At 46.1% G+C, this 20,640-nt stretch overlaps 1 protein-coding gene across 1 annotated transcript in view; it reads right to left on the bottom strand.

Moving 5' to 3' along the window:
• Positions 1-13,731, bottom strand: part of LOC126480939 (uncharacterized) — a 48,908-nt gene extending 35,177 nt beyond the window's left edge. Inside the window, exon 1 of the mRNA XM_050104356.1 lies at positions 13,541-13,731. The gene's annotated coding sequence lies outside the window, so the exon portion shown is untranslated. The remainder of the gene's footprint in view (positions 1-13,540) is intronic.
• Positions 13,732-20,640: the final 6,909 nt, after the last annotated feature.

Raw genomic sequence — 20,640 nt, 5'->3', positions numbered from 1 at the left:
CAACGTACTGGGTTCTATTACTTAAGAAGTCTTCGAGCCACTCACATATTTGGGAACCAATCCCATATGCTCGTACCTTAGTTAGGAGTCTGCAGTGGGGCACCGAGTCAAACGCTTTCCGGAAGTCAAGGAATATGGCATCCGTCTGATACCCTTCATCCATGGTTCGCAAGATATCATGTGAAAAAAGGGCGAGTTGCGTTTCGCAGGAGCGATGCTTTCTAAAGCCGTGCTGATGCATGGACAGCAACTTCTCTGTCTCAAGGAAATTCATTATATTCAAAATGAGAATTTGTTCGAGAATCCTGCAACAAACCGATGTTAAGGATATTGGTCTGTAATTTTGAGGATCCGTCCTTCTATCCTTCTTATATACAGGTGTCACCTGCGCTTTTTTTCCAGTCGCTCGGGAATTTACGTTGGGCAAGAGATACACGATAAATGCAAGCTAAGTAAGCAACTGGCTACGACAGTTCATGCGTCCAGAATTGTGTAATAGCAAGATTACCGATATTGTCTGCAAGAGCACTATTATGGAAGAGCGTATACCACATGGACTCTATTAAAGTTAAGTAGCAGCTACCTGTTAATGCAAATAAAGAACCGTGTTAATCCGCATGCGATTTTTGTTGTAGAAAGACGATACTGGACACCTTAACAACATCCTATCCCTTGCTTCATACGGTACAAAAATGGAAATGAGCGTTTGGCATCGTTGGCCGGGAGGCCCCATACAGGGAAGTTAGGCCTCCAAGTGCAAGTCTTATATCAGTTGACGCCACACTGGGCGACTTGCGCACCGGTGATGAGGATGAAAAGATGATGAGGACAACACAACACCCAGTCATCGAGAGGAGCAAATCTCCAACCCAATATACGTTTTTCATCCAATAAGTTCGAGAGTGGCTTTATTCGAGATCCGCCTTCCAATGTGAAGAAATCACATTTCATGGAACTTGAGACAAAATGTCATGTGCAAGAATAACTGATGGTAACAAAAAGCTGAAGAACTGCAAAGATTTCCTGATGCCCGAGACCTGCGCAGGAGTAAAGGACATATACAGTCCAATTCGATCTTCATGAGGAACTCTGCAGACTATTGATAATTCTATCAGGTTAACTGAGAATGAAAAAATCTTAGAGCATTGGAAGGAACATTTCTCTGTTCTTCTAAATCGTGCCTCCAGCGCATTCTTTGTAATGTCCCTCAGCAACCCAAACAACCATGGATGGCACTTTCACCCACATAGGGACACTTTATGAAGGTACTCGATCGACTAAGACTAAGAAAGGCTCCTGGTCCTAATAACAATCCTCTCGAACTGATACAAAATCCAAGAACACCCTGGAAGACCAGACTTTCTACCATGAACTCGAGAAGTACCTGATGACTTGAAAAATCCTACCATCATCTCTACCTTCCAGAGAGGCATCGTAGCATGTGTGGGAACTGCCGTGATATATCGCTATTGTCAATGTCAGGTAATATTCTCGCAAGAATTATATTAAATCTTCTCCAAATAATTTCAGACAGGATTTTGCCTGAGTTTCCGAACATCCAGAGGCGCAACAAATATTAACTTTTATGCTAGACAGTTCTGGGAAAAATCCAGGGAGCAACAGAAGGCTCTATATTTAGTTTTCTGTGACCTGGAAACGTGCTTTGAATAGCGTACCTAAATCTGCCATGTGGAAGGTACTAAGACAGTTTCGATCTCCTGAACGCTATGTGGACCTGGTTGAAGCTCTGCGTGACGGCGTCTGGGCAGGATCTTCACGATAACTCTTAATTGGATTTGTTCCCTACAACTCAGGGTTTGCACTTTCTCCCACGTTACACGGCTGTCATGCGGTACGAATCATCGGGAAACAACCCAGGCATGGAGATTAAATTTCGTTTCGATGGTGGTCACCCAGTGTAACAAGACTTCGTTCACAAAGATGTTCCCAAGTTACCCAGGTGACAGAACTACAGTATGCCAATGACACTGCATCTCCTGCTCTAAAACCGGCAGGGTTATAGCAGGCTGTCAACTGCTTTAATACTGAAAGTGATCGCTTTGGTCTTACCATCCATGCGGGAAAAACGAAGCTATTTGCACAACCTGCCCAGGATCAACTCTCCTGGAGTTTAATACCTCCACCTTAGACACATTACGGGAACAGTTTCAGCACTTTTCATATCTTGGAAGCTTCTCGTGTAAACGGTGTACCGGTGAACAGCATGTTGATGAAAGAATTGGGGATGCCTATGCAGCATTTGGACCTTCAATGCGCAGTCTTCGCGAATAAAGATCTAAAGCTGCATACCAAACGAGTGGTGTACTGAGCTGTCGTCTACGTTCCTGTATGGCTATGAAGCATGGACAGTCTATCGACGACATATCAAGAAATTTGAGCGCTTCCACTAACAAAAAATGAGATACATCTTGAACATTAAGCGGGAGGGGGCACCATGTGATCCACACTGTGGTTCTCGAGAAAGCTCATCTAAACAGCAACGAGGAAACCACCTTCGTTCATCAACTGAGATGATTAGGCCATGTTCCTAGCGTGAGTGATACAAAGTTCCCCAGCCGAATCCTTTATGGTGAACTGTGCTCTGCGCGGCCCCTCCCATCGGAGGTTCGAGTCCTCCCTCTGGCATGGGTGAGTGTGTTTTTCTTAGCATAAGTTAGTTTCAGTTTAAGTAGTGTGTAAGTCTAGTGACCGATGACCTCAGCAGTTTGTACCCTTAGAAATTCACACACATTTGAACATTTGAACTGTGCTCTGGCAGGAGACGTCATGGAGCGCCTTAAGGACCAGCTAAAATGCATCATGGAAACAACTGGTACAAACTTACAAACGTGGGAAGATCGTGCTGTGGACCATTTACTGTGGAGTAACACTACTCCCAACGCTATCAACTTGTTTGAAGGACAAAGGCGCAGTCAGGAAGAGTGCAAGCATCAAGCAAGAAACCTTCGTCAGTTACAACACCGCCCTCCTCCAACCATTCAGTGTGATTTGTGTGGACGCATGTTCGATGCCAGGATTGGTCTGTTCAGCCATCGGAGACACATCCATAAGTTGAGTTGCAATGCTGGTTTTCTACAACAAGGAGCTGTGCGTACTCGGAATCGAATTGCAGCAGTCGACGACAGCAAGCAACGTCTGTATAGTAACTACGGCACCAACATTAACTACCAACGTAAATAACAGTTATACATTCTATCAGTGAGTTGTGAGAAGGCAGTAGAGTAACATCTCTGAATCAAGCGTTCACGGTATCCTTCAGACTCTTCCGAAGAAGGGAAAAGTGTGTTCAAAGTTTGTCTCGCACACCTCGACTCCCGAACAAAAACGACGCCGGCCTCGACTTGATTGAAATCCAAACCTCCGAAAATATTCTCTTCTGGAAAAAACCATTACGGGTGATGAGACTTGGTTTTGTCAGTACGAACCTACTACAGAACGACAAAGTGCAGAAATTCACAGAAAGGGCAAACGCTCTGAAGATATAACCGATGGTCAAACCAAAGTGACGTACGAACTGAACAACATCCCAAAGGGAGATTTTCCAGATTGTTCACTTGACTATGTGGACGTCCTGTGCGCTGTATTCTAGTGTGTGTGTGGGGGAGGGGGGGGGGGAGGGGAGGCGGGGGGAGGGGGCGGGGGGGGTGGAGGGACAGTGACTACGTAGGATACCTGAAACATTAAAAACCAACATCGCAACTTTCCTCTATCTTTTTATTAGTCCAGCCTCGAAAGTATTTGGACTGACGGGGTGTAATGATCCTTATGATTCAATTACTAACATTTAGACACGAACAATTGCTCACAAGTAGAAGACCATTCGCGTTCAGCTTGTAAGGTCAATGAGTTACTCTCTCAAAAATTTTTGCAATTTTTTTTTTTTTGTAATTTTACAGCAACTTTACCTGTGGATTGAAATATTACTTGCTTTCCCATATCTTTCGGTGTAGCCAAGCGCGGCTGCTGATTTCACCATTGCAATACAGAAACCTTTACCGAAAATGCTATAACTACGATCAGCTGAAGAGCATTGCAGAAGTAGCCGCGTGCAACTAGATGAGTGACCTGATCGAGATGTTGGTTCCAGCACAACGAAATTGTGCGCGGTCTAAGGCTGAGTTCCAGACACCATTCGTATGAAACAACTGATCCTGCCGGAGAGCCAAGAGGGATAAAGCGCCGCTTCTGGGACTCAGGGAGGCTTGTCTGCTTCAGATTTAATCCGCCTCGTGGATTAACGACGACAGCTGGGGAATGCGCCAGCCTGGATGTAGGCTGTAGGCGGATTCCTGCATCCAAGGGGGCAAATACGGGCCTGGTACCCACGATCCGCCTAAGATAAACGCTTCACAGATGTTTACATAATGTTCTCCCACTTCAAAAAGTGATTACTCCTGTAAGGTCGTCATGTCATTTTGATTTTTGTATGTCATCGATGTGCACGTCAGAGAGAGAGAGAGCAAGTTACGTTACTGTTAAAGAAACTTTGGTCTTGTCGTGGTACATTCTTTGTGTCTGTGCAGTCTGATACATTCAGTTAAAGTGTGGTAGGCGACAGACGCATTTAGTAGTGCTATGTGGACTTGTGATTGTATCCTTTAGATGAAGAAAGGCCAGCATGGATCAATACGATGTATACAATGAAAGGTGAAAGGAATATAAAGTTTGAATAATGTTATTTGAAGAGAAGAAGTTTGAAGTAATACTACAGCACTGTGCAGCTAGGAATGATTATTGCCAGCTAGTTAACTTGCTCAGAACTGAAAGAAAGACCACCCCACTTCCCTGTGTTACGCATTAACATATGAATTGATTGAGCTGTTTGATTTTTATACAAATCTTCTGTCAACATTTTGTCCTTTTCAAATCATTGTTCACTTGTTATGTATAAATTTTGAGAGGTGGCATGAGCCCCCTCTCATATTTCTATCTTACGATTCTCCTCTCTAATTGCATGCAGTGGAAAGTTGCTATTCCTTCACACGCGGACTTCCCACGCAGCGTCTCTCGTCACCCAGGTGGTCCGGTGACAGGCGGGGTCCACTGATCTCGAGAGGGTTAAGCCGACGGGTGGGAGGCAGTTGAGTGAATGCTTTCCAGACGCCGATATTGTCAAGAGACACGCCCGCCGGGGCCTGAAGTAGCGGCTGGGCTAGAGGTTCCGTTACTTCGCAGAAACTTAGCGAAAACACTTTCTGGCGGGCTGCCAGCGAGGCGTGGGAATGACTTGTGTACCCAGGCAGTTGTGGCGGGAAAATTCCCGCGCTTTCTGCAAAATAGTAACTGTGATTGGCTTGCTCAGGGCATAGCTCCGTGACGTAGCAAAAATCAGCGCAGAAATTGGCGCCAAGAATCTCCATTGGTGGAATGGTAGTGCTCCGGCAATGGAGTGGAATTTTCCGCAGGTTTTCGAGTTGCTGATTGGAACGTTTAACCACGGCCACTGTCGTGGGGGCAGGAATGTTGTGTGTTCGGCCTGTACGGGTGCTCTAGGTAGTCGTCTCTCACTTTTCGGTCGAGGACGTCGAAGCAACCAGCCATCGCCTCCGGTACGCCAGATCGTGTTCTGGCAGCTAAGAAGACAGTTTGGTAATGTATGTCCGCAGCACCGGCAGATAGGGGTTTTCCTAGGTGATAATCAGAGCTCAGCAGAGCGCGCCTGTTCGTCTTTTTCTAACTTTGTTCTGTCTTGAGTAGCAGCAATTAATGTTGTGTTAGCTGTGTGTCTCTCTTAAGATTTGAGTGGCAAGGAATTGGCTCCACATACTACTTCGTCTTAAACCTCACAATCTAGTTTAGGGACAACTTCACCTTTACAGTGTTTGTATGAGTATCCAATTTGAGCCAATTTGATGTATTGTAAATGTTTCATGTGTTTTTGTTTATTATTTTGTGTTTAGTCTTAATAAATCATATTGTTATTTTGGACAGAACTTTCATTCTGTTAATCGGTAGAGCAACCCTATCATTCCTCACTATGTTAATGAAACCTTCGTTTATTTAACTTATTTATCAAATTAAATTATTGCAGGTGCCAAACTCTCTTCTACTCCACTGGCAGGGTTGATTAGAGTCAGTTCGCGTATTTTTTTTAATCCTTGTGCAACAGCAAAAGTCGGAGTTAGAATAGGGGGGGCTTAGAGCATCATTTACATATGTAGATTCTAGAAGAATTTAGTGTTAAATACACTGCTAGCCCCGGCACCTCGCATTTTCATCAGACCAATGTTATGTGTAAAGATCGCGCGAAATTTTACTCTGTCTTATTGAATATATACTTCATTCTAAAGTCGTTGTCTGGGGATATCATTTCATAGGAACAGTTACTCTCCCCACTGCACTGCTTCTCATTACGCATTACCACATGCAAGAGTTCGAATATGTACTGTATTTAGAAACAGAAATCTAGCTTAGCCGCTTCCTGGTTGCTGTTTGCTGTTGAACTTTGATAAATCTGCAATAATGTTGTCAAGAAGGGAGGCAAGTGGAAATTTTGATTAGTTCCAGATAATTGTTTTACTTCCGTTGCGCATTTAGTACGACGATAAGCTGCATTCAGATCAGTTACAGCTCAGTTCAAATCCGGTTCTGTTTAGTCAAAGGTACGAGTCTAAGTTGGATAACAGTTTCAGAATACATAGTTTTTGGTAATAAGAAGACTCTATAGTGTGGAAGGCAAAGTTGGGCTAAATTCCATACGGAAAAAATAAATCAGATGGCGCACGCAGATTCGGCCCGGGGAAGTGGCGCCGTCAGGAAGGACACCAGACCACCCAGTGTCACCAACATTACGACAGCCCAATTTACCGAACCATGAAACCTTTCGTCTGGAGTGTGGTCCTATACGGATGTGGAACTTGAACAATTGAAAGAGAAGAGAGAAGACGACTAGAGGCCCTGGAAGAGTGTTGCTGTAGAAGGATGATGAATATCAGCTGGAGAGACAAAGTAACAAATGAAGAGGTGCTTAGAAGAGTGGAGGAAACCAAATCTCTGTGGAGGCACATCCAAACAAGAAGAGACAAACTTTTAGGGCACATCCTACGACACAATAACATCATTGGAACAATAGCAGAAGAAGCTAATGAAAGAAGGAATCGGCGGGGGCGACCAAGTATGTCATACATGCAACAGATCATGAATGACGTTGGATGTAACACATGTGGAAATGAAGAGGAAGGCAGGCAGAAGAGAGGAATGGTGCCCTGCTGCAAACCAACCTCAGAGATGAACATTAAAAGAAGTAAGAATTTACCGAATCCCGGCCGTGCAGAGGAACGGCAAATGGCGGGGAAGAAGTAGAGGGTTCGTGTGAAACAACTGTCGCTCGGATAACCGATAACTGATCGAACTACCAAAAATCCATTCAGGCCTGGCGCGCAAGCGTGATAGAGAAATTCGATCTTGGGCTTCCGAAAGCCGCGTGGCACGCAGTTCAGACGTTGTCTTCTTATAATTGGTAATCTTCGAAACAAACGAACAATCCTTCTGACATATTTTGCCTATTTCCACTCAAAAATGTGTTATGGAATAATTTTCTGGGGTAACTCATGAGTTAGAAAGTACTGATCGCACAAATGCGCGGAGTAAGAATAATATGTGGCATTCACTCACGGACGTGATGTAGTTACCACTCCAAGAAGCTAATGAAATTCGTCATAAATAATCCATCACAATTTTAGAAGAACGGTGATGTTCATACCTGCAGCACTAGAGGCTGTCAGTAGCTCAGAAAGAAATTCAGTTTGCAGCAATAAAAATTTTTGATCATTAGCCCGATAACATGAAAAGTCTGACAGTTAGCAAAGTAAGTTTTAAAGACTGATATAACGGACACTTTAGTCATCACCAACATACATTGATCAGCCAGCACATTATGGCCTCCGATCTACAGTCGAAATAAACCCGTCCAGGCGGTGGCAATGTCACCCGGCGAGGAACGGCTGCTAGTCAGAGACATGCACGGTGCATGTATTATCAGTGAGCATGTGGTCTGTGTGTAGAATGGGGAACGTGCGCGATCTCTCTGAGGTTGATTGAGGGCAAATTCCGATGGCCCAGAGACTCGGCACAAGTATTTCGGAAATTGCACGACTGTCTGGTGTACGAGGAGTGCTGTGGTGAGTCTCTACAACATGTGGCGTAACCATGGTGAAACCACGTCCAGACGTCGTAGGATTGGCCGGTCACCACTCACTACAGATGTCGGACGTCGTAGGCTGGGCAGACTGGTAAAACAGGACAGGCGGCGAACTATGGCGGAACTATAAGACGTTAATGCTGCGCAGAGTACAACTGTGTCAGAACTCACAGAGTACCGAACACTCCAAACGATGGGCCTCCGCAGCCGACGACGCACGCACGTACCAATGTAAACACCAAGACGTCGGCAACTACACTGAAATGGGCACGTGGCCATCGGTAGTGGATGTTGGCACAGTGGCAGAGCGTTGCACGGTCTGTTCCAGGCGAACAGCTCCTTGACACCTGGCCGGCCGGTGTGGCCGAGCGGTTCTAGGCGCTACAGTCTGGAACCGCAGCGACCGCTACGGTCGCACGTTCGAATCCTGCCTCGGGCAGGATGTCCTTAGGTTAGTTAGGTTTAAGTAGTTCTAAGTTCTCGGGGACTGATGACCTTAGAAGTTAAGTCCCATAGTGCTCAGAGCCATTTGAACCTTGACACCTGTACTGCGGGGCAGGGACAAGCTGGCGATGACTCCATTATGCTCTGGGAAACATTCACGTGGGCATCCACGGGTCTAGTAGAGCTCGTGCAAAGCACCATGACAGCCAAGGAGTATTGTACACTGGTTGCAGACCACCCCATCATGACGATCAAGTTTCCCGACGGCAGAGGCGTTTTTCAACAAGATAATGCGCCATGTCACAAGGCCAGGAGAGTGATGGAGTGGTTCGAGGAACACAGTGACGAGTTCCAACTGATGCGCTGGCCCCTATCTCGCCAGATCTGAACCCGATTGAACACATCTGGGTTGTGATTGAACGTGGCATCAGAACTCATTACCCTCCCCCCCCCCTTTCCCCGGAATTTGCAAGAATTAGGTGACGACTTCTGCGTGCAGACGTGGTGCCAACTCCCTCCAGCGAGCTACCAAGGCCTCATTGCTTCCATGCCACGACGCGCCGCCACTGTTAACCGTGCCAAAGTTGGACACACCAGCTATTAGGTTCACGATCATAAGGTTCTGCCTGATTAGTGTATTCTCCATCACTATTTACAACAGTCTGCCACTCTGGGGCAACTTTCCGATTCCGCGAGCCTGGAAATCACGTGGTTTTGAGGTGAAAGATCTCGTCAAACCGTTTTCGGAGAGCTTTTTCATCCCGAGAGGACGTCTCTTTACGGTTGTTCGACAGAGAGCAGAAAAGGTGAAAATCTGAGAGTGCAAGATCAGCTGAATAAGATGGGAGCGGAATGACTTTCCAACCTAGGTCCTGTATAGCGTTTTCTGTCGGTCTAGGAGAATGCGGGTGGGCTTTATCGAGGAGTAGCATCACTTCACCAAATCCTGCTCTTGGATTGCGTCTGGAAGACGTCTGATTTATTAGCAGTGATGGTTACACCCCTCAACGTCGCTTTTCCACCAGATGCTTAATATTATCTTTTGTGGCTGCTCGCAGGTCTTTGTATGGGGAGTTGCTGCTTTGTTTGGGTTCAACCATTGCTTTCTTTTCCTTATGTTAGTGTAAAGACAGAACTTCTCGTCACCAGTGACACAGGATAGGAATGGTCGGTGTTGTTCACGAATTTCCCGTCGTAAAAATACTGTCTCGGCAGATGCGCGGATTGAAATGAACAGACCTGCATTCGTGCCCATCCTAGTTCCCCAGGCCACACTCTCCAGGCTGGACATGCGACAGGCTTTTTCTGTCGGAAGAAACACGAGAGCCTTCGCAGACGGCTTTTAGCAAGAAAGGAAACGTCTAGGCATGTGTAGTTTCCCAAAGAGCGTGTGAATTTTCGTTACGACAGCTCGCTCGGTTAAACTTTGAGAATCCGGCTTCCTGATTGGGTCGTACAGTTAGTTTCTGGAGAGCCCGCGCTTTGTCGCTGTGAACATGCAGAGCGGAACATTGATTAGGCCCTTTTCAGAATTATGCCGTCGAGCGGAAGAGATTCTCTGCCTTCCTCCACACCTAAGAGCCATGTTGGTTCAACGTCGAGAAAATATACGAGAGTAGGATATTATTTAACTTCTTCAATTGAGTTTTACTGGTCGGAGTTCGGAATCATTGCCACCACTGGCAGTCGAGATCCCGCTCCGGCGAAAAACTGCAGTAAAGCTCGAGAGCAGCCAGAAGTTGTATACTTCGGCCTAGTCCTTTGCAGAGTGATGATTCTCTGTTGGCCTTTGCAGAGTAAACAGTTCACTGTAGGCCTTGGCAGAGATGGTCATACGGCCACCCGCTGATGTTTACGAGCCGGCCGCGGTGGCCGTGCGGTTCTAGGCGCTGCAGTCCGGAACCGTGGGACTGCTACGGTCACACGTTCGAATCCTGCCTCGGGCATGGATGTGTGTGATGTCCTTAGGTTAGTCAGGTTTAAGTAGTTCTAAGTTCTAGGGGACTGATGACCTAAGATGTTAAGTCCCATAGTGCTCAGAGCCATTTGAACCATTTTGATGTTTACGATTTTAGCTTAGAGCATGCAGTACCCACACTCCCTGTTTTTGAACCTTCTCTACTGCATGCAGATGTCACACGATTTTGAAATAATCACAGTTCATCACATTTGTCAGTTCTCGAGTTTACTGACGTCGATCATTGTGGATTAATGAGTTTAAACGATCTTCATCAAAACGCAAAGGTCCTCCTGAACGTGGAGAGTGACTAATGGTACCTGCCCCCTATGTGTCACGGACTCGGTCCGTCGTAATCACTACGAACTACCTGCTCCTCAGACACGGTCGATCTACGCCCCGAGGGACCTCCTCTGTCACATCACAGTAGCCGACTATCTCAACAGATGGCCTTAGTACCGATCTAGCTGCCGTAATAGTTGACATCGTGCGACTGGAATATTTCTCCTACAACAGTTACGATAAGGGAGTTTTAGCGACCATTCAGGGTGACGTTCACGCAGTGGCGTACCTACGTAATTTGGTACCCGGTGCAGACTTTTAATTTGTCATGCCCCCGTATTTTCAACCTCGCAAAAGCATGAAATACAACATTTCTGTGTAGGTGTCTTTTCATAGGCGTGATTAAGTAATCAAAGTATAATGTTAACTACTCCGCAAACAGTTTTTATGGAAGGAAAAGAATAAGTAAAACGCATTAAAAAGAAAAAAAACACACCAGTTTAACTGATTATTCAGGAAGCAGAATAAGTTACCCAAGATATCCTTAGTAACAGGTGGCTAGCACTATCTTCCAATTTTTCCCTCTTTTTCGTTTGCAAAATTTGAAATTGCCTCAAAAATATCGATATCTGTAGCTAGCCCATTTTTTATTAGCTAGCTGGTAAATCTGACATTCGTCTTTGACTCATAGCGGCCCAAAGACAATTCTTAATTAATCTGACTTTTGAATAAAAGAATTCTTTAACATAGCGCTGTCGAAACACAAATCTTAGCACCAAAGTAAAGTTTGGTTCAAATGGCTCTGAGCACTATGGGACTTAACATCTGAGGTCATCAGTCCCCTAGAACTTAGAACTACTTAAACCTAACCTAAGGACATCACACACACCCATGCCCGAGGCAGGATTCGAACCTGCGACCGTAGCAGTCACGCGGTTCCGGACTGAAGCGCCTCGAACCGCACGGCCACCGCGGCCAGCAAAGTAAAGTTTGGATTTCGAAAGAAATCCTCTTAGTCGTCAAATTTGTGCGAAGACGCCGTCTTCAGGAATCTCGTGATATCAGTCAATTGATTTTTGTATGATAGTGGGAAGTTTCGTGTCTGGATTTTGAATCAAATGACTGGGATCTGAAACAAGATCTGACATACGTTCTATGGCTTCGCAAAGTGTATAGATTTCTTGTAGAAAGCTGTCGATGCGCTCCTAACACTGACCTCCTAAGTTCGCAGCATTCTGTATAGTGTGGCATGAGTATGCGAGTACGGAAACGCCCCTGAGCTCTTCTAGCTGCCGGGCACGGGGATTAATGGGTCCTTCCTCTGTCCCTTCTGGGCGCAAATTTCAGTGGGCGCCGTTTTCAGTAGACCGTTTGTGGATGCCTCCGCTGCTGTTTATGCCTGAATTGAACTCAAACAGAAGAACATGTCGAAAATGTTCCAATTTGTTCTCTCGGCACTGCATCTTCTAGCTTCCACAGCTCCACTCGTTACCTCCAAATGACTATATATGTAAGTGACCTAGTAGAAAGTGTCGGAAGTTCCATGCGGCTTTTCGCGGATGATTCTGTAGTATACAGAGAAGTTGCAGCATTAGAAAATTGCAGCGAAATGCAGGAAGATCTGCAGCGGATAGGCTCTTGGTGCAGAGAGTGGCAACTGACCCTTAACATTGACAAATGTAATGTGTTGCTAATACATAGAAAGAAGGATCCTTCATTGTATGATTATATGATAGCGGAACAAACACTGGTAGCAGTTACTTCTGTAAAATATCTGGGAGTATGCGTGCGGAACGATTTGAAGTGGAATGATCATATAAAATTAATTGTTGGCAAGGCGGGTGCCAGGTTGAGATTCATTGGGAGAGTCCTTAGAAAATGTAGTCCATCAACAAAGGAGGTGGATAACAAAACACTCGTTCGACCTATACTTGAGTATTGCTCATCAGTGTGGGATCCGTTCGAGGTCGGGTTGACAGAGAAGATCCAAATAAGATCGGCGCGTTTCATCACAGGGTTATTTGGTAAGCGTGATAGCGTTACGGAGATGTTTAGCAAACTCAAGTGGCAGACTCTGCAAGAGAGGCGCTCTGCATCGCGGTGTAGCTTGCTGTTCAGGTTTCGAGAGGATGCGTTTCTGGATGAGGTATCGAATATATTGCTTCCCCCTACTTATACCTCCCGAGGAGATCACGAATGTAAAATTAGAGAGATTTGAGCGCGCACGGAGGCTTTCCGGCAGTCGTTCTTCCCGCGAACCATACGCGACTGGAACAGGAAAAGCAGGTAATGACAGTGGCACGTAAAGTGCCCTCCGACACACATCGTTGGGTGGCTTGCGGAGTATAAATGTAGATGTAGACAATACGTAAACTCTGAAAGCACCGGCGAACTACAAATAAAAAATGACTGTCTGTAAATAAACGAATAGTGAGTGGGAATACAAACATGCGAAATAGAAACACTAGGGAGTTATGCACCAACCTAATGAGATAATTTTTTTTAATGTTTTTGAGTTTAATTGCGTGAACTTGGGCTAGAAAATTATGTTTTTCCTATTGTTAACGCTAGCGATGTGTACGTATACTGTGAAATGATCGGTTCCGCACCGTTTCGATAAAAGAATCGTTGAAATGAGCTACGGAGGATGGAACTGGTTAAAGCGCAGGCGGCTCAGCGAGCAGGCAGCGACTTACCTGTCCGTGCTCGGGCGCGCAGACTGTGGCGGACTGCGCGCGCGGCTGGCTGGGTGTGTGGTGGGGCCGCACAGCTCGGCAGACGGCGGCCGCTTTCACCTGGGTCGGCCGCTCGCCGCCCGCCGCCCGGCCGCTTGCGCAACGCGCCAGCCTCCGCCGCCGCTAGGAACCAGGCGCGCGCCAGCAGCAGCGAGCGGCGCCCACGGTGGCCTACCGCCTCATAGCGCACACGGCCTCAGCTCGCCTCGCCTGGCTGCGCCGGCGCCGAGTTCAAGGCCTCGCAGCCGTCTGACACTCCGCGGCTCAAGGACCAGCCGACAGTGGGCTGCGCAGCAACGGTGGGACGGAGACGTCAAAACCTTCCGCAGCGCATTTCGCAGGGCGGAAGAACTGAACGACACGCGACGCAGCGTCGACATCAAAGTTGAGAGGGGAGGCGTTGGCGGGGAGGACAGTGTGTAAAGGCCTCCGTAAACGATCAAACATTCTGTCAAATATGGTTGCCAAGTACACTGAAGAGCCAAAGGAACTGGTACACCTGCCTAATATCGTGTAGGGCCCCCGCGAGCACGCAGAAGTGCCGCAACACGACGTGGCATCGACTTCACTAATGTCTCAAGTAGTGCTGGAGGGAACTGACACCATGAATCCTGCAGCGCTGTCCATAAATCCGTAAGACTATGAGGGCATGCAGATCTCTTCTGAAGAGCACGTTGCATCCTAAATATGCTCAATAATGTTCATGCCTCGGGAGTCTGGTGGCCAGCGGAAGTGTTTAAACGTAGACGAGTGTCCCTGGAGCCACTCTACAGCAATTGTGGACTAGTGGGGTGTCGCATTATCCCGCTGGAATTGCCCAAGTCCGTCGGAATTTACAATCGACGTGAATGGATGCAAGTGATCACACAGGATGCTTATGTACGTCTCACCGGTCAGAGTCGTATCTAGAAGTGTCACGGGTCCCATATCACTCCAACTGCACGCTTCCCACGCCATTACAGAAACTGCACCTGCTTGAACAGTCCCCTGCTGACGTGCGGGGTCCATGGATTCATCAGGTTATCTCCATACCCGTACACGTCTATCCGCTCGATACAATTTGAAACGAGACTCGTCCGACCAGGCAACATTTTTCCAGTCATCAACAGTCCAAGGTTGGCGTTGACGCGCCAAGGCGAGGCATAATGCTCTGTGTCGTGCAGTCATCAAGGGTACACGAGTGGGCCTTCAGCTCCGAAAATGATTCAAATGGCTCTGAGCACTATGGGACTTAACATCTATGGTCATCAGTCCCCTAGAACTTAGAACTACTTAAACCTAACGAACCTAAGGACAGCACACAACACCCAGTCGTCACGAGGCAGAGAAAATCCCTGACCCCGCCGGGAATCGAACCCGGGAACCCGGACGCGGGAAGCGAGGACGCTACCGCACGACCACGAGCTGCGGACTCGGCTCCGAAAGCCCTTATCGAAAATGTTTCGCTGAATGGTTCGCACGCTGACACTTGTTGATGGCCCAGTCTTGAAATCTGCAGCAGTTTGCCGAAGGGTTGCACTTCCGTCACATTGAAACCTTATCTTGTCTCCTTCACTCGTCGTTGGTCCCGTTCTTGCGGGATCTTTTTCCGGCTTAAGAAATGTCGGAGATCTGATGTTTTACCGGATTCCTGATACTCACGGTACGCTCGTTAAATGGTCGTACTGGAAAATCCCCACTTCATCACTACCTCGGAAATGTTGTATCCCATCACTCGTGTGCCGACTATAACACCACGTTCAAACTCACTTAAATGTTGATAATCTGCCATTATAGCAGCAGTAACCTATCTAACAACTGCGCCAGACGCTTGTTGTCTTATGTAGGTTTTGCCGACTGCAACGCCTTATTCCGCCTTTTATATATCTTTGTATTTGAATACGCATGTCTGTACTAGTTTCTTTGTCGCTTAAGTGCATTTGACCATGTGCTGTGCGGTTTGACGCTTTTGTCAAGCATACATCGTGTTTGACATGTTTAAGAGAAATTTTGATTGCCACAAAGTTTGACAAGATGGCGGACGTTGTTTATTTCCACTTTTCGCCGTATATTTTTACTAAAAAATTGTTTTATTATTATTTATCTTACTGTATCGTGAATTTCCAGTACTATGAGAAAATGGTTCAAATGGCTCGGAGCACTATGGGACTTAACATCTGAGGTCATCAGTTCCCTAGAACTTAGAACTTCTTAAACCTAACTAAGCTAAGGACATCACAGACATCCATGCCCGAGGCAGGATTCGAATCTGCGACCGTAGCGGTCGCGCGATTCCAGACTGAAGCGCCTAGAACCGCTCGGTCACTCCGGCCGGCACAACTACGAAAACTACGTTCGAGTAGAAAAACAAAATAGCACTGACAATTACCGAAATTGTAGACGTACCACGTCTTTCCCAGCCACATATCACACCTGAAGAGATTATGAGCAAAATCAATATTTTAGTCATACAATGGCATACAAGTGGAGTGCAATGAAATAAAAGAAATCGAAGCTCTTCGGTCCTTCCACCGACGCCGTGGGCTATGTGTTCCCACGTTGCAGTATTTTAATATCCTGTCATGAGAGGATTTAGTAGAAGAGAGTAAATTTTCACGTACTTGTGTCTTGTTTTTCAATGTTTGAGTGAAGTAACGCTAAACAAGTTATCAAACGTTTCACTGTCCATCAGCAGAAAGTTGACGTAATCATGAGGTTCTGAGTGCAGCATTTCCATTAACAGGTTTCCAGTTGTAAATATTTCATTTTAAATCATCGTCTTGTTTTCTTCTTCTGTAAACTCAGTGCTAGAGACAATGGCAGAAATTCTTTATCTTCATTTGTAGCCATTCCCACTAGTAGCGAAATACAACATAAACGGGAAGTGTCTGTCTCAAAAGTAAGCATACCCTTATGGTGGAAGTCGGAGAGAAGTCCCTGTAGGCAATGCGGGAACAGGACCTGAGACTATTCCTGGGGCTCTGGCAGGTTGCCGTCAGGGTAATCAAAGACATCAGAAGTGACAATGGCGGCAAGATGGAGACTGACTCTGCCTCGTGATTACTGGGTGTTGTGTGACGTCCTTAGGTTAGTTAGGTTTAAGTAGTTCTAAGTTCTAGGGGACTGATGACCATAGATGTTAAGTCCCATAGTGCTCAGAGCCATTTGAACCATGGAGACTGAACGTGCTGCAGATGAATCTGCAACACAGTAAAGGGGCCATTGCTGCCCTGAGTCGTCTTCTGGGAAGACAACAAGTGTACGTGGACCTGATTCAGGAACCCTATATATATAAAGGGGGTGTATCGGGCCTCGGCCGCACTGGAGGTAAGCTGGTTTATATTAGAAATATAAGAACCTCCAGAACGTGCATTTGTGTAAAAAATGGGATCCCCTTCATGCCGATGGCGGACTTTTGTTCTAGGGACTTAATGACCATCAGGTTGCGGCAACGTGAGGAAGGAATCACGTGGGAGTTTGTAATGGTCTCGACATACCTTTCATACGAGGACAGTGTCCGCCCCCGGTAGCTGAGTGGTCAACGCGACAGACTGTCAATCCTAAGGGCCCGGGTTCGATTCCCGGCTGGGTCGGTGATTTTCTCCGCTCAGGGGCTGGGTGTTGTGTTGTCCTAATAATCATCATTTCATTCCCATCGACGCCCATGTCACCGAAGTGGCGTCAAATAGAAAGACTTGCACCCAGCGAGCGGTCTACCCGACGGGACGCCCTAGTCACACGACATTTTTTTACGAGGACAGTGCTCCTCCTTATCAGGAGGTGAGGTGACTGACGGAAGCCTGTGCACAACAGGGCGACCAACTGTTGGTTGGATGCGTTGCCAGTGCCACAGTTTAGCGTGGGGCAGCACCGACACCAACAGCAGAGGTGAGCACCTTCTAGAATTTCTACTAGCTAATAACTTAGAGATCCTCGATCCTCAATAGAGGCAAGGAACCTACGTTTAGGAATATAAGGGGGGAAGAGCTAAATGACATAACCTTCGGTTCCAATTTAATAGGTAGTTATGTCAAACAATGGTATGTGGCTTTAGAGCCATCCTCATCAGAACACTTTTATATTAAGTTCGTGGTTGAAATGGGCATTAGACAGACCATGTCCTATAGGCATCCCAGGAAAACGGCATGGGAGGCGTATAGGAGGGGCCTCGACTCAAGCCTATCGGAAGTCAGTACTTTGGTAAGGAATCCAGTAGAGTTTGAGGAGGTAGCAGAGGCAGAACGGCTCAATCACTAAGAAGTGCACGAATAGGATTGTACCTTGGTGAAACAACAACCTGGAATCATAGAGGAAACAGGTATGAAGACTTTTTGCGAGAAGGAAAGTACAATGGGCAGAATATCGGGAAGCCCTTGTCAAATACAATCATGTAGTTAAGCAATCAAAACAGGCGTCCTCGAAGGTATTCTGTGAGGAGGTAAAGGGTACGACTGTTCAGGCCAGACTTCACAAAATCCTCAGTAGGATACCACTAATCCAGGAGGAACTTTAAGGAAAGAGGATGGAGAGTATACAAGGACAGCACATGAAACGCTGTAACTACTCCTCAAGACTCATTTTCCTCAATGTACTCTGACAGACAACACAGACCAGGAAGAGATCCCTGCGAGACATCGGTTTTCAGCTATTCGAAGGGAGACCTGGAAATCTACCAGGGAACGTGTTGACCACAGAAAAATACAATGGATGGTGGGAACATTCCAACCGTTCAAGTCACCTGTCCCAGATGGAATTTTTCCAGCGCTCCTGCAACAAGCAGGAGTGAACTTAATAAAGTTCCTATGCGGTTTATTTAGGGTTAGCCTAGCAGCAGGAATAATTCCTGACGTCTGGAGGGCAGAGAAAGTTGTCTTCATTTTAAAGCCAGGGAGAACTGATCATACCGAGGCCAAGGAAATGAAACCAATCAGTCTGTCCTCCTTTCTTCGTAAAACATTAGAAAAACTGGTCAATGTGCATGTTAGGGAGAGGAGGTCAACTAGGGTCCCTCGACACATAAACCAATATGCAAACCAACCAGGAAAATCGTGTGAAAGTGCACTCCGCCAACTTGTTGGGAAGGTGGAGAATGTGCTACACTTTCAGGAAATAGCCCTTTGCATGTTCTTGGACATCGAAGGGGCTTTTAGCAACACGACCTTCGAATCCATGGTTTAGGCAGCAGAGGTACATGGCATGGAGACCACCATTTGCAGGTGGATTAGAGCCATGCTTGGTAGTAGAAAGGTAGAAACCACCGTGATGCAAGGAAAAATGGTAATCAACACCACCAGAGGCTGTCCACTCACTGTAGAATTAAACTCTAGACAGTACATTTGCCAGGGATACGCTGACGATCTTGTCATAGTAATACTTGGCAAATTTTCAAGTGCAGTCAGAGCTATGGCACAAGGAGCATTGAACATTGTGCAGAATTGGTGCAGGAAACAGGACCTAAGGGTCAGTCCTAAGAAGACTGTTGTAGTACCATTTATGAGGAAGCAGGTCCAGTACACATATTGGAATCTCAAACTTCTCGATGAAACTCTACCAGTGAATGGACTAGTGAAATATCTAGAGGTAACCCTGGATGAAAAACTGTGCTAACCGAGTGCTAATCACTGCCCCACCTCGCTCGGTTGAGTGGACGCCAGCATAACGTCAACATCAGAGGACTACAGACGCAACTCAACCTCACCTCAGAGTGGTGCAGACGTAACAAGGTGAAAATTAGCCCAGCCAAAACAACTCCAATAAACTTTAGCAAAAAAACGTCCACAACTAGACAGAAATGTTAGTATCCAGGAGCAAGAGGTACCATGGTGTTCAGCTGTCAAGCATCTGGATCGGCACCTTTTTTTTCTTTTCAGAGACAATTGCAAGACTTACAGCTTAAAGTCTCTGGCTTGGCGAGGGAACTGATGCCACTATTCCACAGCAGGGAGTTCAACATTCAAGAAAGAATCTAGAAGGCAAATGTACTATCAAAAATCCTTTATGGCAGCACATCATGGAGACTCGCTAGCGAGACCGAAATACGACACATCCACGTACTACCTTGGGCTTCACGATACACTCGCGTCCACATACTGCATGAAGAGCACAGTACGAAACATCTTATAGAAATGACCAAATCCAGATCAAAAAAATTCATCAAATATTAGACCAACTGAGACATGTGATACGTCATATCCGAGAAGTAGGTGCCACCAGTGCAGAACTGTGGCATCGGTACAGAGTCCCCAAGACTATATTTGGATAGAAAATTAGAAATGAGACACTAAAAATACAGAAACAAACCCTCGAAAGACCTATGGCCTTTACAGCTCTTTCCCAAGTGCAATAAAATGGTGAAAACTAAACTATACCCTGTCACCGTAGAGAAGCAGTAGCAGCAAAGTGGGTCTGTCAGCAGAGCTGAGTGATTTCGAACGTGGGCTACAGCCGGATAAAAATTACTTGCTAGGTGACACACCACACGTTGGAGCTTGTTTCCCAAATCAGAGCGCTCAACGCTACGCCCTAACGGTTCGCTGTTGCCAGACTGTCACAACAAATCCCTTTCCGACATTCTTCCTTGAAGTGGTGATTCGTTCACGAATCATGGACCTGCCACTTTTACTTCGTATTTAGTTACACATGATAACAACAGCAAAATATCACACATACAACGATGCCAATGAAATACACACGTTTCATACACAGCACTAACCAACCACTACTGGATTCTTTCGCACAAGATGTGATTCAGCGTCATTTATACAGTTATCAAAATTACAGAGATCGCCATACATTAGATAAACTTCGCATAACAAGCCGAATTCTTGAAGATGCGACTGGGTTACTACAGTCATAATTATAGCTGTCTTATCCAGTGCTGTAGCGTGTTGTTGTGGTTCACATAAATCTGATATGTAGAAGGTTACAAGATCGAATCCTGTCAAATGGAGCGAATATTTTTATTCAATTTCTAAATCTAACCAAAATTATTGAGTTAATTGTTGTAAATGTATTTCTAATTCTTTGCTGCGTCATTTTCATTATTGTGTTGACATTTTTATTTTCTCTTACTTTTCTTCTTA

Source organism: Schistocerca serialis, chromosome 5, assembly GCF_023864345.2.
Source record: "Schistocerca serialis cubense isolate TAMUIC-IGC-003099 chromosome 5, iqSchSeri2.2, whole genome shotgun sequence".
NCBI lineage: Eukaryota > Metazoa > Arthropoda > Insecta > Orthoptera > Acrididae > Schistocerca > Schistocerca serialis.
This window is presented reverse-complemented; position numbering and strand designations above follow the sequence as displayed.